Source organism: Oreochromis aureus, linkage group 8, assembly GCF_013358895.1.
Source record: "Oreochromis aureus strain Israel breed Guangdong linkage group 8, ZZ_aureus, whole genome shotgun sequence".
Lineage (NCBI taxonomy): Eukaryota > Metazoa > Chordata > Actinopteri > Cichliformes > Cichlidae > Oreochromis > Oreochromis aureus.
This window is the reverse complement of record NC_052949.1, coordinates 7615468-7633961: the sequence shown is the minus strand read 5'-3', so window position 1 is coordinate 7633961 and position 18494 is coordinate 7615468. Positions and strand designations below refer to the sequence as shown.

General features: G+C 40.8%; 1 protein-coding gene across 5 annotated transcripts in view; it reads right to left on the bottom strand.

Moving 5' to 3' along the window:
• The window catches only part of tanc2b (tetratricopeptide repeat, ankyrin repeat and coiled-coil containing 2b), a 165414-nt gene that overhangs the window by 91484 nt on the left and 55436 nt on the right, over positions 1 to 18494 (bottom strand). The window contains exon 1 of one of the 5 annotated variants that reach the window (XM_039616042.1): positions 16135 to 16340. The exons of 3 other annotated variants lie outside the window; for them this stretch is intronic. The gene's annotated coding sequence lies outside the window, so the exon portion shown is untranslated. Of the gene's footprint in view, positions 1 to 16134; positions 16341 to 18494 lie in introns of those variants that run through there. One more of the 5 variants, XM_031760134.2, reaches the window with a different exon arrangement.

The window sequence follows — 18494 nt, the reverse complement described above, 5'->3', positions numbered from 1 at the left end:
CGTTAGCCACCTAGCTGGCACTGACACCTGTCCCTCCTTAAACACATACACATTAACAAGATTACATCCACTAGAATCTTTGGTAAACACCATTAAGGCTGTGCTGCTCAATGCCTCAACCTTGTGGTGATTTTAAAGCAATACGAGAGGAGGGATGAGGCACAGAGCGAGGTGCACTGAACTGTTTGTCACTGGCTCTATTACCTGCAGTGACAGGGCAAAAGACAATCCTGTCAGCTCTTAAGCAGTCTTATATCAAGGGAGGACAAACTGCACCAGATATGAAGACTCCCAGCAGAGGAAATAGTGTTTGTGGGAACAGTACATTGTAGGTAAGAAGGGGCCTTAGAGTGCGGACCAGGAGTTTCACAAGCTGTTAACTGTGTTTAGGACAATGCCCATATCAGCTCTGATTTAATGTGCAGATCGCTCTGTTTTACAAGCAAGAAGGCTAAAGGGAGAAAAAGGCAAGCTAGCCAGCTTGTGAGCAAGAAAAGTGGTGTACTGTGTGGGTAGTAGACACTTCTGAATGTTTCTCATGATTACTGCCTACTGATGAGAATAATGCTGCAAAAACTAAATGTTTAAAAAACAGAAAACGTACAGTCTTAGTACTGAATGCACAAAGTGGATCTGTAGGCTGCGCAGTAGACTTTATGCATTTTTTAAATTACATCTATATTTAAGCCTGCAGTTTTGGGACTATAGAGAATTTGGACATCAGCAGTATCGTATCAATTCTACTCAAGTAACATATTTCACAAAAAGGGGGAAATCTATCTACACATAAAAGGCATAGTGTGTCCTTATCAGCACTCTCTTTGTGGTCTGATCAAAAGCACTGCTAATAAATAGTAATAGCGATTCTTGTGGCAAGACCCAGCTCAGCAGCTGCACCGATCTTTTATACAGAGTTGATGAAAAATACTCATCATGAAAACCTATTTTTACAGCTTACTTCTTCTTTAATTGAGTGACTATGCTCTTGTCAACACATTGTTTTCCCAAAAAAGATGACATCCATGTAACATCCTTGTTTTCATGTGTCCTAAACATGAAACAGTGCATGCGGGGTCCCACTGGGATCAGTCCTTGGACCTGTTTTGTTTTATCTATCTCTGTTGTCTCTTGGACATATAATCTCCCAGTAATGATGACTGTCAATTATACATTAGGGAAAAAAACACAAATTTATTTTCCTGCTTCACTGCATTAAAGGTGACTTCTAATTTCTTGCAGCTGAACTCAGATAAATTCCTTGTTATTGGTATTAACGATTTCTAATGGTTACCAAAAGCAATCTTAAATTTGGGAATACGCTTTGATCAACAGCTCAGTTTCAAGAAGCACCTCAGTCTTTCTATTTATAGATTAGATATAGATATAGATACTAATATTGTCAGCATCCATCCACACCCTCATCTTCTTCCAATTACTATCGCAACATATTGTATGCATGATTAAAGAGCTGGGAACGCATCACTTCAGTCTTCACACAACTCACTGAAAAATAAGATTTAAGATTTTACTGATTCCTTTTAAATTACTACATGATTTGCCTGCACTTTATATATGTCGGAACTACTAACACTTTATATTGCACTCAGATTTTCAGATCTGGGGATCAACTGCTGCCACAGGTTCAAAAATTCAGCCTTAAAGCAAAGCAGGGACTGAGCTTTTACTGTTTTAACAGTCTGGACAAAGCTTCCTCCGATTCCAGTTACGGACAGGATTTTTTCATATAAATTTATAAAACCTTTTCAAAGCTTTACCACTTCCTTTATTCTGGTCTTACTTTAATTTCTCCTTTTCCTCCCATTTTATGCAGTCTGGAATACTTTAATGCTTTTTTACATTGTAACTCTGGCGGTTGTTATTATTTGTAAATTGGGCCCAATTTCCTTTTCTAAAAGTACCAAAGGAAAACAAAGAGAACTTCATTTCCAAGCTAAGAGCACTACAAGTAATGCAGATTAATCCTTGCTGCTTGTTGCTTCCCCCTCATTTGTTGTTCCTACATATTGGTTTACCTGCTGAGGGCATGCTGTAAATCAGAGGCATCTTCCAATTTACCAAGCAGCAGCAGATGCAATAAAGAAGAAATATCCTTATAACCCAGTCATGCCCAAAGCACTACAGGAGTATCTCTCTGTGTCCTGTTGTTATATAACTGTTGATTACCCAGGGGCTATGACAAATTCAAATGCAGGGCTTTTTTTAGCTGATACTACTACTGCTGCACTTTTTTATGCCTCACCTGTGTTCCCAGCTACAACGACCTGTATTACACAACACAGCTAGAGTTATTTTGGAGAAGTGCTGGGCTAATGGTAACCAATTTTTATATGAAATCTTATCTTGAAAAGAAAATGGTAGGTGGAGCTGCACAACTTCAGTATGCTATTCTAGCCTCAAAACTTTTTAGCTATCTTGGCTTCATAAATTAACCAAAAGCTGAACAAATACATATTTATCAAATCAGCCTTTGACATTTTTTGGGGATATCTTAGTAGGTAAAATTAATGAAATCTGTTTGTCTGCTTACTCCTGACACCCAGGTACACCTTAGGCCCCTGGAAGGTTCTTATCTGTATCATATATTATGCCATCATCATGTTGTCTAGCACTGCAGCGTACCCACAAAATGGACTAATTTGTATACAAATTATCCCACATTTTATATTGACTTTATAAGCCAGATCTATCACCTAATAAGTTTTTATTTGTAACCTCTATCAGTGCAATTGAGGACGTGAGTTTTCCAAGTGCTCAAACATATTGTACTGTGGCACATGCTAGTTTTAAGTTATGTAGATTGACGTGAAGCCTTGTACTGTTTGACTTGTTTAATTTGTATTAACCAACTACATCTTAGTACATATTTATTTTACACCTTTAATACAGTAGCATGTGCTATTGAGGTTAGCAATACGTAGAGAAAAAATACACATAAATTCTTTTTTGGCTGCTTCATTGTAGCAGAAATAGAGTGAGACCACCACCACCCCCGTATCTGGGCACCAGTATAGCTCACTGGGCTGCAGGTAACCCAGGCTGCCCCAGGCCACTTTCTGTGTGTAATTCCCCATGCTCTGTCTTCTTCCTTTCCTGTCTGCTCTACAGTTTTCTTGAAAAATAAAGGTAAAATATTTAATCTTAAGAAATAACACGTCACCATATGATCAACCACAACACATTTAAAACTATATTAGTCTATAACACTCATCCCTACAAGGGCCTTTAAGAATCACACAGTTTATGCCACAAATTCTGCAGGTTAGAAATGACTTCTAATCTCTTGGAAGTCATTTATAACCTGCTTAGAGTCTCATCATGTTGTTTAAGTATAGCAAATGTAATGATCAAAATGTAGCATATTTAAATTCTTAAGAATGCGATGATGACGTAATCTTATCAACTTCCTGTTCAAAGTTTTAATGACTATATAGACTGTCATCACCAGATGCTTGATTGGTGTAGATGCTGCTTGTCCTCATTACACAATAACTTAAAATGTAAAAGAAACTCAGTCTTCATGCAGTCTGAAATACTAGACAGCCTCTAATAAGCCTAAATGTATGTAAATATGAGCATCCACAATAAGCTGATCCGTGGAGGCCTTGCCCCACAGCCAACAGGATTCAAAGGCTCCGCTGCCAACATGATGGTGTCAGACACCACAGGACAGCCCAGAGGCTTCAGAACTATGTTGGCAGCACAAAAGGGCACCTACAAAACATTAAGCACGCATCTTAAATACTGTGGCCAATTGCTGTAATGTGGAACATTAACGCTCAATTGGAGTGATATTTTTGGCCACATGGTAAATTAAGTCCAATATTCCATTTCAGTTCTGTTTTTGGTCTCTAACAACTGCTGAGGGAAATATCAGGCTTTTCTGTTTTCTGTGTGTTTGCCATTTTGTGATGAGCAGGTGCTGTAGAGTAGATTTTTTTTAACCTTCACTGAAAAAAGATGCAGGAAGCCCAACATAGTGATAGATGGGATTAAATCCATGCCGAGAAATTGCAGCAAGCTGAACAATAAGATGAAACTTACAGGTAAGTTTGAGGGAGCTGAGGGGAGCCAATTTGCAGGTGATAGTTCTCCATAGGTTCAACAACAAGAATATACTTTCCCATTATTGCTTATGAACACCATCCAACCATCCATTTCCTGCCACTTATCCATGTCCAGGTCTATGCAGACACACTCAAGCCTCCCTCTCCCCATCCGCCTTCTCCACCTAGGCGGAACACCAAGGAGTTCCCAAGCCAGCCAAGCGATATAATCTCTACATCATCCTGGGTCTGCCCTGGGGCCTACTCTCAGTTGGATATGCCCAAAACACCTCACCTCACCCAGGAAGCATCCTAGTGAAGATAGCCGCATCACCTTGACTGGCTTCTTTTATTATGAAGTAGCAGTGACTCTATTCTGAGCTGATCCTGGATGACCGAGCTCTTCACCCTGACTACAAGGGAGGATTCTGATTTCTGCCATCTGTATCCGCAATCAGCACTCACAGCTCGTGGCCATAGATGAGTAGGAACACATGTCGAACAGTGTATCTGGTTCTGCTTTTGATTACAGATGCTTTAAATAGGAAATGAGTAATGAGTACAAAGCTGATGTAAGACATTTTATAAGTTTCCATTTGTATTTAAGCAGATCTCAAAAATAAATGCTTACTCTTGTAAGGCTCAGTCGGGGTTAGGCATTTGTTTTAGAGGAAGGTTACTTTGCCATCAAACTTAAAAATCAAGCACTGATGATGCTCTAACCAAAATACATCAGTATGGTAATGTGTGTGTTTACCTCAAGCATGACCTGTAATCGTCTCTAACAAAAAGACAGACACAAAAAACAAAAAAAAAGTTTTTTGGCTTAAAATAACACATGCCTCCTCCCACCTTCCAGAAAAGCCCAAAGCCTGTGACCCTGGCCACCGAGGTGTATCTGGAGGACAGCGAGCAGCACGGTGGTGGCGCCAGGCCAGAGAGGTGACGCATATTTGAGTGGCTGAGTGCGTCAGGCTCTGGCTGACAGCACCACGACTCAGCAGTGTCCTGGATGGATGGAGGTGTTATGATGGAGGAAGCAGAGAGAGTGTGTATGCGTGTAACCAAGAGACAGCGAGTGGGAAAAAAAAAAGAGAGAGAGCGAGAAAGAAAGAGAGTGATATGCCCCGACTCCCACACTGCCATCCGATGCCGAGAAAAGCTGTGTCGCAGCACTGAGTGGGAGGTCTTCGTTTTAAATACATAAATAAATAAATAAAAGAAAATGAATACAAGTCTGGAAAAAAGAGAGAGAGAGAGAGAGAGAGACCACATGAAGCATCTCCTACCTTTAGTCTGACACACCACTGGGGTTACATCACAGAGCAGAGAAGTGAAAAGCATGCAGCAAAAATAAACCAAACGGAAATGGAAGTGTTATAAAGGTTTTGCTTTGGCTGCTTTGAGACTCGGCGAGAGCAAAAAAGGATGAGCAGCGAAATGAAAAACAGTTGATGGCTTCTAGTCTGCCTTGAGGTGTTTCACTGAAGAGTAATGCTTTTGTTTCTTTTCATTTCTTATCCTCGACGAGCGAATGGACCACGAAAAATGAAGAGCAGGCATCCCACCGGTACCACCTACCCTAGTTTAATTGCCCACTGTCCCGTGTTCTTTCCATCACTATTCCAGTCAATTTTAATTGAACCTTTAGTATTAGCAGGTTGAGCCAAACGGTCAGTCACTTTTCCCCCCCGAGTCGATCAGAAAATGACAAAAAATGAAATCCACATTATATTTTCTAAGACTGAGCCAAAGGCGATGTCCTTAGATTATTGTTTTGTCTGACCAACAGTCCAAAACTCCAAAATATTACTTCAAATCCTATTTTATTCTGTAGTTTTTTGACTACTTATCAAAAGATTCAGTGTGAGGTTTGCAGTTTGATTCCCAGTTCCTCCTTTCTGTAGAATAAAGCATCCTCAGGTGCGGACAAACTAAAGCAGTTTCTGATGTCCAGGAAGTACTTGGTATCACAGCTCTGTTGCTTTTGCAGCTGCATGTGAATGGATGAAAGTCCAAAAAAAGCAAAACAAACTGCGCCTCCTCACAAAAAGGAGCATTTAATGACAAACCTTGTTGCCACCCTGAAGGAGACTGACTACTAGTGGGTTACGGGTACCAGCAGTGACAAGCACAGTAGCAAAAAAAGCACAACTAAAATCAGAAAAATCAGTCGGGTTGGATAAGCAGGCACTACAAAGCTCCACTAGCAATCAAACAATAACATCAGAACAATGAGTGATGAGCAAATTACTTTATATGTAGATAGGGCTTCAAGTATGGAAGCACGGACACAACATAAGTCTTAAGCTTAATTATGGTTAGTTTGCTAGCCACTGATAAAATACAGTAAGAAATGGGAGGCCTGCTTTTGAAATAATAACCCATATTTCTATGACAAACATGCCTTTGTTATTGTTTTAAACTGTACACAAGCTGTGCAATAACTTACAGTGACATGGCTCAGAAAACTGTAGATCAATCAATTTGGTGATCAATTATTTTAGGATTGTTGAGAGAACCTACTGAAGCAGCTGCGGGGGAAACCTGATTTGTTGTTGTTTGTTGTTCCAGTGCAGCACTAAGAGCAGCATCACCTCTAGTTTCCTTTGACCTCGGGCTGTCCACAGCGAGAGGAGGGGTGTCTGCGACTCCTGCTAGGGTTGCAGATGCCGCTCTCTGCACCGACGAAGAGTGTTTAATGAGAAACGCTATGGATCGTGATAAATTCACGCAGAGAGGTTAGAGAGAAGAGCTCCCGCTGCAGTTAGTGCTTCTTCATTATGATGGTAGATATTTACAGCCTATCGAAATTACTCTTGAATGACAGTCATTACCATACAGCAGCTTAAAGAGGAACACTGCTAAATTTGAACCTTTTTCACATTGCTTAGGGGCCCTGTCTGCAGTGTGGGGATTTGTAAGCTTCACAGCAAAACCAGGAATGTGCAGAGAAGTTTGTAACATACCCTCATCTTGCATTTTGCCAGCTCCACGGAGAATGAAGACGTAATGGATTCCTAAAAGTTCAAAATCAACAATTCTGCCAAAGAAAACGCTGAAACACAACACCAGACGAGGAGAAACTGCCCATTTTATTTTGTAAGCAACTGTGCAGACATCACTTATTGAAAAGGTACGCATTAGTTTGCCTGGAGCACCAATTATTTTTCCTGTCTACCTCTGCCTTTTCAGAGAGAATAAAATTAGATTTCTCAAATGAAAATGCAATGACCTGAAATTATATGCCATTTTAAAATGCAGAGGGAACACGGCTTGTGATAAAATATAAATTTAATAAAATTCAGATGACCAGCGCAATATTCAGTGTTGATAACACAGCTCAAGGCTGCGGTTTAATACACACTTTATTACGTACATCTGTTCAACTCCTCATTAACATGAATGTTCCATCAGCCAATCACACGACAGCAACTCACTTCATTTAGGCATTCTGACATGGGCAAGACAACCAGCTGAAATTCAAACAGAGCATGAGAATGGAGATGAAAGGTGATTTAGGTCACTTCGAACATGGTTCAGGGTGTTAGACAGGCTGGTCTTTCAGAGTATTTCAGAAACCGGTGATGATTTACTGATTTTCCCACAGAGCCATGTCTGGGGTTTGCAGAAGGTGGTCTGAAAAAAGGAAATATCCAGTGAGCAGCAATTCAGTGGGAGAAAATGCCTTGTTGGTGCCGTAGGTCAGAGGAGAATGGCCAGACTGCTTCTTGCTGATAGGAAGGGAACAATAACCCAAACAACCACTCATTACAACCAAGGTATGCAGAAGAGTCCATTAATCATCGAAACAGATGGGCTACAGCAGCGGACCACATGGATGTCACTCCTGTCAGCTTAGGCTTGAAAACTGAGGCTACAATTAAAAACAGAAGATTGGACAAACATTGCCAGGTCTAATAATTGTGTTTCTCCTTATAGGAGATTGCCCAGCCCAGGGGTGGGCAATCTCAGTCCACGAGGGCCGGTGTCCCTGCAGGTTTTAGATCTCACCTTGGGTCAACACACCTGAATCACATGATTAGTTCGTTACCAGGCCTCTGGAGAACTTCAGGACATGTTGAGGAGCTAATTTAGCCATTTAAATCAGCTGTGTTGGTTCAAGGACACATCTAAAACCTGCAGGGACACCGGCCCTCGTGGACTGAGATTGCCCACCCCTGGGATAGCCCACCATGTCATAAAGCACAAACCATCTCAAACTGGTTTCTTGAACAGAACATTGGGTTCACTGTGCTCAAATGCTACACAGAGTCACCAAATCTCAATCAAATGGAGATTTGGTGACACGGGAGATATGCATTTTTAAGTACAGCCAGCAAATCTGTAGCAAACTGTGTAGTGTTGTCATGTCAATATGGATGTTTCCAGCACCTTGTTGAATCTGTGCCACAATGAATTACAGCAGCTCCAAAGGCAACCAGGGGTCCAATTCAGTACTAGCAAGATGTACATAATAAAGTGGCCCATTTAAACTCCTCTGGTAAAGAAACTGGTACTTACAGTGTTTTTTCAACACTACAAACTACCTTCACTCATCCATACACACATTCATGCAGTGTTTTCTTCTATGCCTTTAAGCACTTTTTATTTAATCACACACACAAACCCCAATGAATGGTGTTCAGTATCTTGCCCCCCAAAAACCACATCTATGTGCAGACTGTATGAGCCAAAATTAAAATGACTGAGCTTCAAATGACCCTCCCTACCTCCTGAGCTGCAGCCATCCTCAATAGCTTCTCTCATGGAGTCATACAGGTTATTTTGCTCTCCATGCACTGTCTACATGCATTATGAATAATTATTTTGTTGAGTGGCCATTTGGTGATTTTCATTTTGAAGAGCAATAGCCGGAAAATGAGTCATGCTTTCATAGAATTTCAACTAATTGAGGGATCCTGCACCACCGTAAAACTTTCAAAAGAACAACAAGCACAAACACAGAATCCCATTTGCAGGATAGGAACTACTCTCAATAACAGAATGCAATTACTTGTTTATTTATAGTGATTTTATACCTTTTTATTTGGGCTTCAGCCACAGAGTGCACTTCTGCTGGTGGAACACCAGGTAAATGCCGAACAAATAACAGGTACAAAAAAAAAAACCTAGCATACAGCATGTCTAAAATGGCCAGAAACACAAAAACAGGACTAAAGAGGTTGTTTGATGTTGGACTGAAAAGGGACGACGGCAGACGAGTGAAGCGTCATTTTGTTTTCTCTCCATTTTGGAAAAAGGAGAGAAAGCTTTCAACCTGTTGGGCCGGGTAACAATTAGCGAAAGAAAATGAAAAGAGAGGAAAAGATGCAGAAACAAAGCAAGGTGGCCATTGACTGTGTGGCCATAGTAACAGATGAAGCAATGAGGGTGGAGGGAGGTGAAACAGAAAGACGGCACAGGCTGTCCTTGCTACTGCACCCTCTTCCACAGCGCTCTGTTATTCTTATCGTATGCTTGCCCACAGCGATGCAATAATTCACTCTGCTCTCAGTGTCATTGCGATGATAGGAGAGGGAAGAACTACATATACCCCCCACACACACACACACGCACAAAGATTATACCCTTAGTTGCATTGGAGATAGGTCTACAACTGCAAACAAGAAGACCTAAATAATGAAGTACACATTAAATATAAAACAGACTGGGGGATTGAAGAGCCAACAGCAAAGCTTACACGTAGTAGGACGAAAGTAGGCTACAGCATGTGGCTGGATGTCTCATCTTCAACATGAAAGCTAGACTCTATTAAACCCTATGTGTGCTGATGTGGGCTATATTTAGTGTTCAAACATTAATATGCACATATGCTAACAGAACCCACCTCTCAGCTTATATTTCTATATATAGATATATTGACAGAAATTTGAGGCCATGGCATTTAATCTGGGGGATGTTATGACCTTATGCTATGGATTTATTTCATATTAGGTTCACTTTTACTTTTATATTTTCGCATTTTATCATTTATTTTGTTTCAACTAATTCCATTTCATTGTCCCAAATATAGATAACAAATAATGCATTAAATGCTATATATATTAAAATAATAATTGTTTATGTTTCCTATTGATTTTTATTTATATTTTCCATTGTCTTGTTTATTGGCTTAACTATAATTGTCACAGTAATGTTAAATTTTATTTCTTCTGTCGTCTTATATGTTCTACTTTTGTTTATTTTATTTTTTTTTAAAAACACTGAAGTCTTTATTTCATTGACCTATATTTATACATGTCCTTTACTGTAATGTTACCATAGTTACAATTTTTATTAGTTGTTTTTCTTATTTTATCTTACAAAGAGATACACCTATGGTGGTAAACAGAGTTCAGTGACAGAGGTAACGTTTTAAATTTCAGGCAACATAACTGTCAAACGTGTGGACAAAACCAGAATACTGTACTGATTTAAATAATCCTAGGGCCAGAAGATCATTTAAAATAAAACTGTTGTTTTTCCAAAGTCATTACAATAATGCTGGGGAGGGGGAGGAGGTGCAGTTAGACAATGCTACAAACTCCAGGATGTGGGTCAGTGTGCGTCTGTGAGGGAGATACAAATATTGCTCTTGGCATATCTAGCAGACTGGTCTGACATCAATTTTTTATGCACCGCTTCCAACTGGGCACTTAATACTGTTTGGGTGTAGGTCTCATTGTTTAGCGCTAATCTATGAGTACAAGGCTGCTGTTGAAGGATTTTAGCTTGCTCTGATCGTGTGTTTGGATTATTTTGCTTTTCCAAAAGTGAAATATCATTATCAGCTGCTACATATTTTATTTTGTGGTCTATAAGATGTCATCACAGTTTCTTACAGATCGAGGAGCTCATGAAAACAACAATGGCAGATGACTTGAGAGACGTCAAAGTGCTAAAGTCTTTCTACCTGCTTAAGCAAGAATGCATTTCCAGTATTCATGCATATCCAGTTTCACTAAAGCTCAGCAGCCAGTTGACAACTGTTTAGAGACAAGACGTGATCTACGCAACCACCGACCACCAAATGATAAATGGTAAACAGACTGGTTCTTATAGAACGCTTTTCTACTATACATGAGCACTGAAATTGCTTTATACAACTTGCCTTATTCACCCATCCACTGCACTTTAAGTGCTTTCTATCTAAGATTCACACATATTCATGCTCTGATGGATGCGTGAGAGAGAAACTTGGTTAGCATCTTGCCCAAGGGTATTTGGCATCCTGACTGGAGCAGCCAGAGATCAAACCACCAACCTTCCATTTATTGAGATACATTCATCCCTACAGACCGAAGCAATCAAAAGTAGGAATACAGATTTTTACCTAGCAACCTGTGGTCACCAGGAGGTTGCCAACTGGTCTCTATGCCTCTGCAACCAAGCCAACTTATCAAATTTTACAGTTTTACATCTTTTAATTGTTAATTTATTTAAAATTGAAATAAAAAATACAGTAATTACAATAGAAGAAGAGCAACTGACATTTAAGACCCTCAAAGCAGAAAATATTGGCATTTTTGTTCAATAATTTTAAATTAATAATAAAAACATTTCAATTAACTTGTAGATTAATTGAGCACATGTGAGGATGCAGGCATAACGTGTCTTTATATGCGACTTGCACAATCATTAGACCTGTCAAAGCAGATAAGTTCATCCGAAGGCCTGATAAATCTGCCCTTCCAGTAAGTGTCAGCAGGAGTTACATTTATCGAGCATGGCATTCATGGCTGCCACAGATTGGAGAGAAAGACGAAGGAGGGGGCAGCAGACAGTCAGACTGACAAGCACAGTTATAGACAGACTGTAGGTTTGAATTCAAAGATGGCACCATAACTGCAATCAAACAGACGCAGTCGGGGAGATGCATATGGACATGCAGCTGGCGTGGGGATAGTCCACGCCTTGGTCCTCCTGTGAAGTGAACCAGTGTTGTGTTTCGCTGTCTTTATCATGTGATGCAAAGCAGCACAATATCCCTCAGTATGTTCAGCTAGCAAGGGCACTTCCTGCTATTCAAAGGCAGACTGCGCTGAACAGCAGTAATGAGCCCATCCACATCAAGAGCCACAATAAAAGCCCAGTTTCCCGACTGGCAAAAACAACAGGGTGCTATTGCAGAAGGGGAGCTGATAAGTCCTGTATGGCATCAAAACTTTAAATGGAGGGGGGAAACATGTTATTTCACATTTCACACAGCCAAATACACAATCCAGCAGTCTGATTTGTTCACAAAGGATTTAACGGCTATATATGTGCCAGCGTGTGGTAAGTAAAAAAAGATGAATAAATCTGTGGAAAAAGCAGGACGGAAAGTGACGAGGAACGATGGCAAACGGTTAGCCCCTGTAATAATGAATATAAATGGATGATGAATGGGTGGAATGAGTGGGACTCGACAAAAAGGAAGATGAGGGGGAGTAAGAAAATAACCACTCCAGAAGGAATGAAAAGAACGGAGGAGCAGCAGGACGGCTGTAAAAAGAAGCTGTGATGAAAAATGTTAGCGCATTTGGATTGATGAAAAGAGCCCAGGGAGAAGTAGCAGTGATGAATGGAGAAGACAAAGATGAAGAAGGAAATTACTTTAAGGTGGGAGCACCTGAAAGGCGTGAGGTGGACAAGTTTGGTTATGAGATGATGTGGATAAATTGAGACAGAGGGGGATGGGAGAAAGAGGGGGACGAACTGGTGAAGACTCAGTAGCCTACGCAGGATTGGTACATTCAGTCTTTCCCTGCTCTACTGTTTTATCTCCCTCTCTTCTCTCTCCTTTTGTTCTCCAGAAATATCCAAGTGGGTGGGAGAGAGAGTAACGGGGTGTGTGAGAAAGGAGGAGAGAGCTACAGTAAGTGCGATGATGGCAGAGTGAGGGGGACGACAACAGAAAGCGACAGAGGAAGTACATGAGTACAGAGCAGGCCTGCTGTCTTTGAAATATTTTTCCAATATAAAATGCCAATAGTTCGTAAAAGGACACCTGATTTCACAACCAAAACAACTCATTACCTCACTCTCGAGTGTCTTCCAGAGAAGCAACAAGTCTGGCTTTAAATAAAGAGTACTTCCACCAACGCCAGAATAAAACTGTTAAATATGTGAAACATTTTGCTCATTAGGATTCAGGGAAAACAAGCAGTGGCGTTACATCACACGTCAAAGCACACGTATTTAATAAGAGAGAGCACTGATCGCATGTCACGCATTTTAAAGGTACAGTAGGCAGAAAACACAAAAGGTAGACATGAACTTTAAAGTTAAACATACACACAGAGTGATAAATGAACCACACAACAACAACAGTAGGTCTGGCTGATTTGGGAAAGGATTTATTGCCTTTCATCAACATACCTTCCAATATTTTACAGATAAATCAATGAACTGACAGAGAAAATACTTTGAAATATAGAATTAACTGATCTTTAACTAGTCTTCAGCTTCGGTCCTACCCCAACAGTGCTGTTTTCGTCTCCTATCAGCTGGAATAGTTGATGTTAGCGACACTGAAGAAAACCTCAGGAGGAATTTCATGAGCTCAGAGGTAAAAATCTTAAGCAATTTAACTACTAGCAATTACCCAAAAGCCGCATTAGTTGTCTGCCAAGTTATCATTGAAGTAGCAGCTAGTGGTTTCTTCTTCGGGCTGGTCCCCTTAGAGGTCACCACAGCAGACAATCTGCCTTCTTCTCACGCTCTCCATAGCATTCCCTTCTGTTACACTAACCCTTTGCATGTCATCCATGAGCCTCCTCTGTGGCCTCTTTTCCCCATATTTAACATCCTTTTTCCAATATATCCACCATCCCTCCTCTGCACTATCTAAAATATCAGCCTTGCCTTTCTAATTCCATCTCCAACCGGAGTTGTCTGTCTCTCACTCCTAATGAAAATCCACCTCCAGCTTGGCTTCCTCTTTTTCTGTTGGTGCACCCTCTATAGCAGGTCTCACTACCATCTTGTAAACCTTGCCTTTCGCTCTAGTCTAATTCATTCTGTCACAAATCACTCCTGAAACTTGTCTCCACCCGCTCCACCCTGACTGCACTCTCCTTCACTTCTCTTGTGCACTCTCCATTGCTTTGGATGGTTGACCCCAGGTTTTTAAACTGATCTACCTTCACTACTTGTGCTACTTGCTACCTTTCACCCTCTCACTCACACAAACACTCTGTGTTGCTTCTACTGAGTTTTGTTTCTTTTCTCTCCAGAGCATCCCTCCACCTCTCCGGGCTGTCTTCCAGCTGCTCCCTACTCTCACTACAGATCACAATATCATCTGCGAAGATAGTCACACAGAGACTCCTGTCTGACCCTCAGCACTGCAAACAAGAAGGGGCTCAGAGCGGATCCCTGATGCAATCCAACCCCAAGACTAGCAACTGGACAGAAACAGTGACAACCTACCTTAACAATTCTATTTGATCAGCAATGAAAATATGGCACAGAGTTACCAGAAGCACAGCACTAGGCGAGACCAGATTAATAGTAAGTCATCTTTGGGCTTTTGCACTACTTGCCATGTATATACACCTTACATTTATTACTGTATGTTTTGCTCTACATCAGCCAACTTAAAAATGGTATTTTCAATGATTTCAATGATGTTTGTATTCTTCTAATCTTTTTTAAATTCCTAATTCTGTGATTTTTTTTCCCCCCTAGGGCAGCGGTCCCCAACCCCCGGGCCACGGACCGATATCTGTGAGTCGTTTGGTACCAGGCTGTGAGAGTTGAGGCTCAGGTGTGAAATTCATGGTTTTCAGGCTTTTTATCATTAACTCAGTTTCCCTGGGTCTTTTCCCATGTGGTAGTTGTGTGTCTTATTTTGAAAGAAATATTTACACGTTACCATAGCGACCAGAGAGCATTAAGGGGCAGAGAGAAGGATGTTACTCTTAATGTTGTTGGTGCAATTCAGGAGGACACTGCTAATAAAGCTACACAATTACACAGTGAATTCGCATTTATTATTATATTTACAAAATACCACAGTTTTTGTCTTGGTCGTATCGTTTAATTTTGTTGTAATTACCCGCGACACCTTAAAGGCCGGTCCGTTAAAATAGCGTCTGACATTAAACCAATCCGTGGCGCAAAAAAGGTTGGGGACTGCTGCCCTAGGGTACTGAAATAGGTATTGAGTACTGAGTAAGATCAAAACCGAGGTTGAAATTGTTCTCACAACTTATTTGATGGCTCCGTGCTCAGGTTTAGTTCTTTTTCTGGTTTATTTGCTGTGTATCCACATCTCTGAAAATTAGTCAAGACCTTGTTATAATTAATAAATATTTATAAGTAAAAAATATCCCTTCATCCTTTTCATATATAAATATGGAAAACCCCCATACCTAAAGAGGACTGGATGGAGAAGGATGAAAGAAAAATGGCAGAGAGAAGTGACATTATTGTGAGGGAACCAAACACCAAGCAGAGATATCTGCTGTTATTAATAAACCTGAAGACATAAAGAATGACAGATATGAGCTAAAACACCACATTGAATTCCCATTAAGATACAGTATGTTCTCTTTTTACAGCCACCTATCAGACACCTTGGCCTCTCCAGCTCTTTCACTCTGTATTCATATATCTATAAACAGCACACAGTCTCCCTCACACACACGCACACACTGTCCCGGCTAAGGTGTGGCACGATGCCGGCAAGACACTGACTGCCGTGGAAGCCCGGGTCAAGGTGACACCCTGCACAGCAGCCACAATAGAGCAAACAAATCAGTTTCAGAGTGGGTTTGACACATGCTGCCGACACCAGTCAAAAAACAGACACTCAATGCTGCTCTTAAATCACACACTTGAACCCTTCACCTCCCAAAGTACACATTGAGACACCTACACAGTGGCTTCCTGAGATCAAGAGCTGCTCAGACTTGCACCGTGAAATAACAAAAACCCTGCGAAACAATTAACAAATCAGCCTTGATGAATAGTGGCTCTTACCAAAGCATGTTTCCACCGCTCCCCAAATTCAAAGTGGAATACAGAAATCCCCACATTTATTCAATATAACCATCCGTCTCCTACGATTCATCCGACTCACCTTTGTCAGTCGTTCCCCCGTCTGCCTAGGCAATAAAAATCCTGCACCATAGTAAGGGAGAGCTTAAACAAAAAAAAGACAGAGAGAGAGAAGATAATAAAGGCACGGTGAGGTGAAAACAAAATACAGGAAAGAAAGAAGGACAAAAGATAGAGGGAGGGAATTAAAGGGAAAAGAGGGAGCGAGAGAGAGGTAAAGAACAGCCCAGACAGGCAGAGAGCTCTCCACAATGTGAGGCGAGCGCCAGGTGTCAGCACGCATACACTCACTGAGGCGCGCATGCACACACTCACACATTCGCATACCCACGAACACAAGCAGACAAGCAACTCTCTCACTCTCATGCTCTCCTCTCCTCCTCCTCTTCCTCCTCCTCTTCTCGCTCTCTGGCAGCGATAACTCTCCCCCATCCTCCTTCTCTCTCTTATTCAGCCGCGGTAAAGTGACTTAACTCTTTAAAAGCCAGTCATTTTCAAAACTAACCTTTTCTATTCAGCTCAGTCATTAATTATTATCAGATTAACTTTAAAGGGTACTAACTGTATGCCTACTTGAACTATTATTTTTGTCCAATAAGAGGCAGAACACACAAGTTGCCTTTTGTGGGTCCAGATTCCATTAAGTCTGAGAATTATCTGATTCCATCTGCCACGACTGTACCAGAATATTGATTACTAAGTCGCCTGTCTTTGTGTTGGTGATAACCAGTTGGCGTACAATGGCCGTAACCAAGCAGCAACCTTTAAAACTAAAAACTGATGCTGATACATTAGTGTCACAACTGCAGTTCCCCAAATGGCCACTTGAGGCAAACTCCAAACAATCCTCATAGCTTCCAATGTTAAACTGTATGGTCTCTGTAGCCATTTTCACCCTTTGTGACAACTACAGGAGGTAAATTTGACTATAAAACATCATTTTTGGGGTGTAGCTGCTTTGAGTGACAGATATGGGCCATTTAAGTAATGTATTACAAAATACTCTCCGGAGAAAGTAATTCGTTACACTACTCGTTGCATTACTTCTTTACTTCCCAATAATGAGTTAAAAGCATGATGCTAAACTTTTCACGTGCCTGCAAATTTCCACATCTTCACCAAAGTTGATGAAAAGCAGTCAACACAACACTTTACAGGAACATCCTAACCACAGCATGGCGGTGCAGTGGTTAGCAAAAGAGAAATTCATTCATTCATTTGTGATTCTGAAGTGGCCTTAGGTGTGAACCCTTGTGTATTTGTATTAGCCCTGAGATGCTGGTGACTTTTCCAGGGCGTATCCCCCTTCTTGCCATATGACAGCTGGAGTAAGCTCTAACCCCAACCCAACCCTCAGCTGGTACTGAGGTATCCATTCTCAGGGTCTGGGGATGAAGTGCTGCTAGCTATGTGTTAGCATCATAGATACATTTTTTTGCCAATTCTGTCCGTCTCCCACATGAAGAGGTCAAGCACATGAGAAGGCAGGTCTGGCTTTTTTGTGTCTACTCATAATGCAGATGACTGAAAAAATTAATTTCCTGCAAGAAATGTGATTTTAATTTGATATTGAATTTAATAGTTAAATAATAAAAATAGTAATTAAATTATTAATACATGAAAAGTAAATAAAATAAATGACCCATTTCATACATTTTGGTTTTTAAGCCTGTTTATCCCCCCTAACTAATGCACCTAGCAGGCAAAGCTAGCAAGCTACTGTTAGCATTAGCTGACAACCCCAGGGTCTAGGCCAGGGGTCCCCAATCCCAGTCCACGAGGGCCGGTGTCCCTGCAGGTTTTAGATGTGTCCTTGATCCAACACAGCTGATTTAAATGGATAAATTACCTTCTCAACATGTCTTGAAGTTCTCCAGAGGCCTGGTAATGAACTAATCATGTGATTCAGGTGTGCTGACCCAGGGTGAGATCTAAAACCTGCAGGGACACCGGCCCTCGTGGACTGGGATTGGGGACCTCTGGTCTAGGCTTTCATACACATGGTCACTTTTTAATTAAATACTCAAAAGAGGGTAAGAGCCCAGTTATGAAACTCAAGGCTTCAAAACCACAGCACAAAAGCAGTAAGTGACGTCATGGAGCTGTGTCCGTCTTTAATATACAGTCTATGGGTTTAACACTGATTTTTGGGGGGTGAAAACAGCTGGAAACAATACTGTGAAAGCTGTGAGAAGTGACAACAGTATAATCTGAAGGTGTTATAAAAAAATGAGCTGAAGGGAAGGAGCTGCAGAGTCAGTCAATTCTATTGTTAATATTAATATAACATTTTGGTAATCACATTATTTCATCTTGTTCAAAAAATAATTGCAATTCAATTATTTAAGGTTTTTCACAAATCTGAAATACTTTTCTCACATT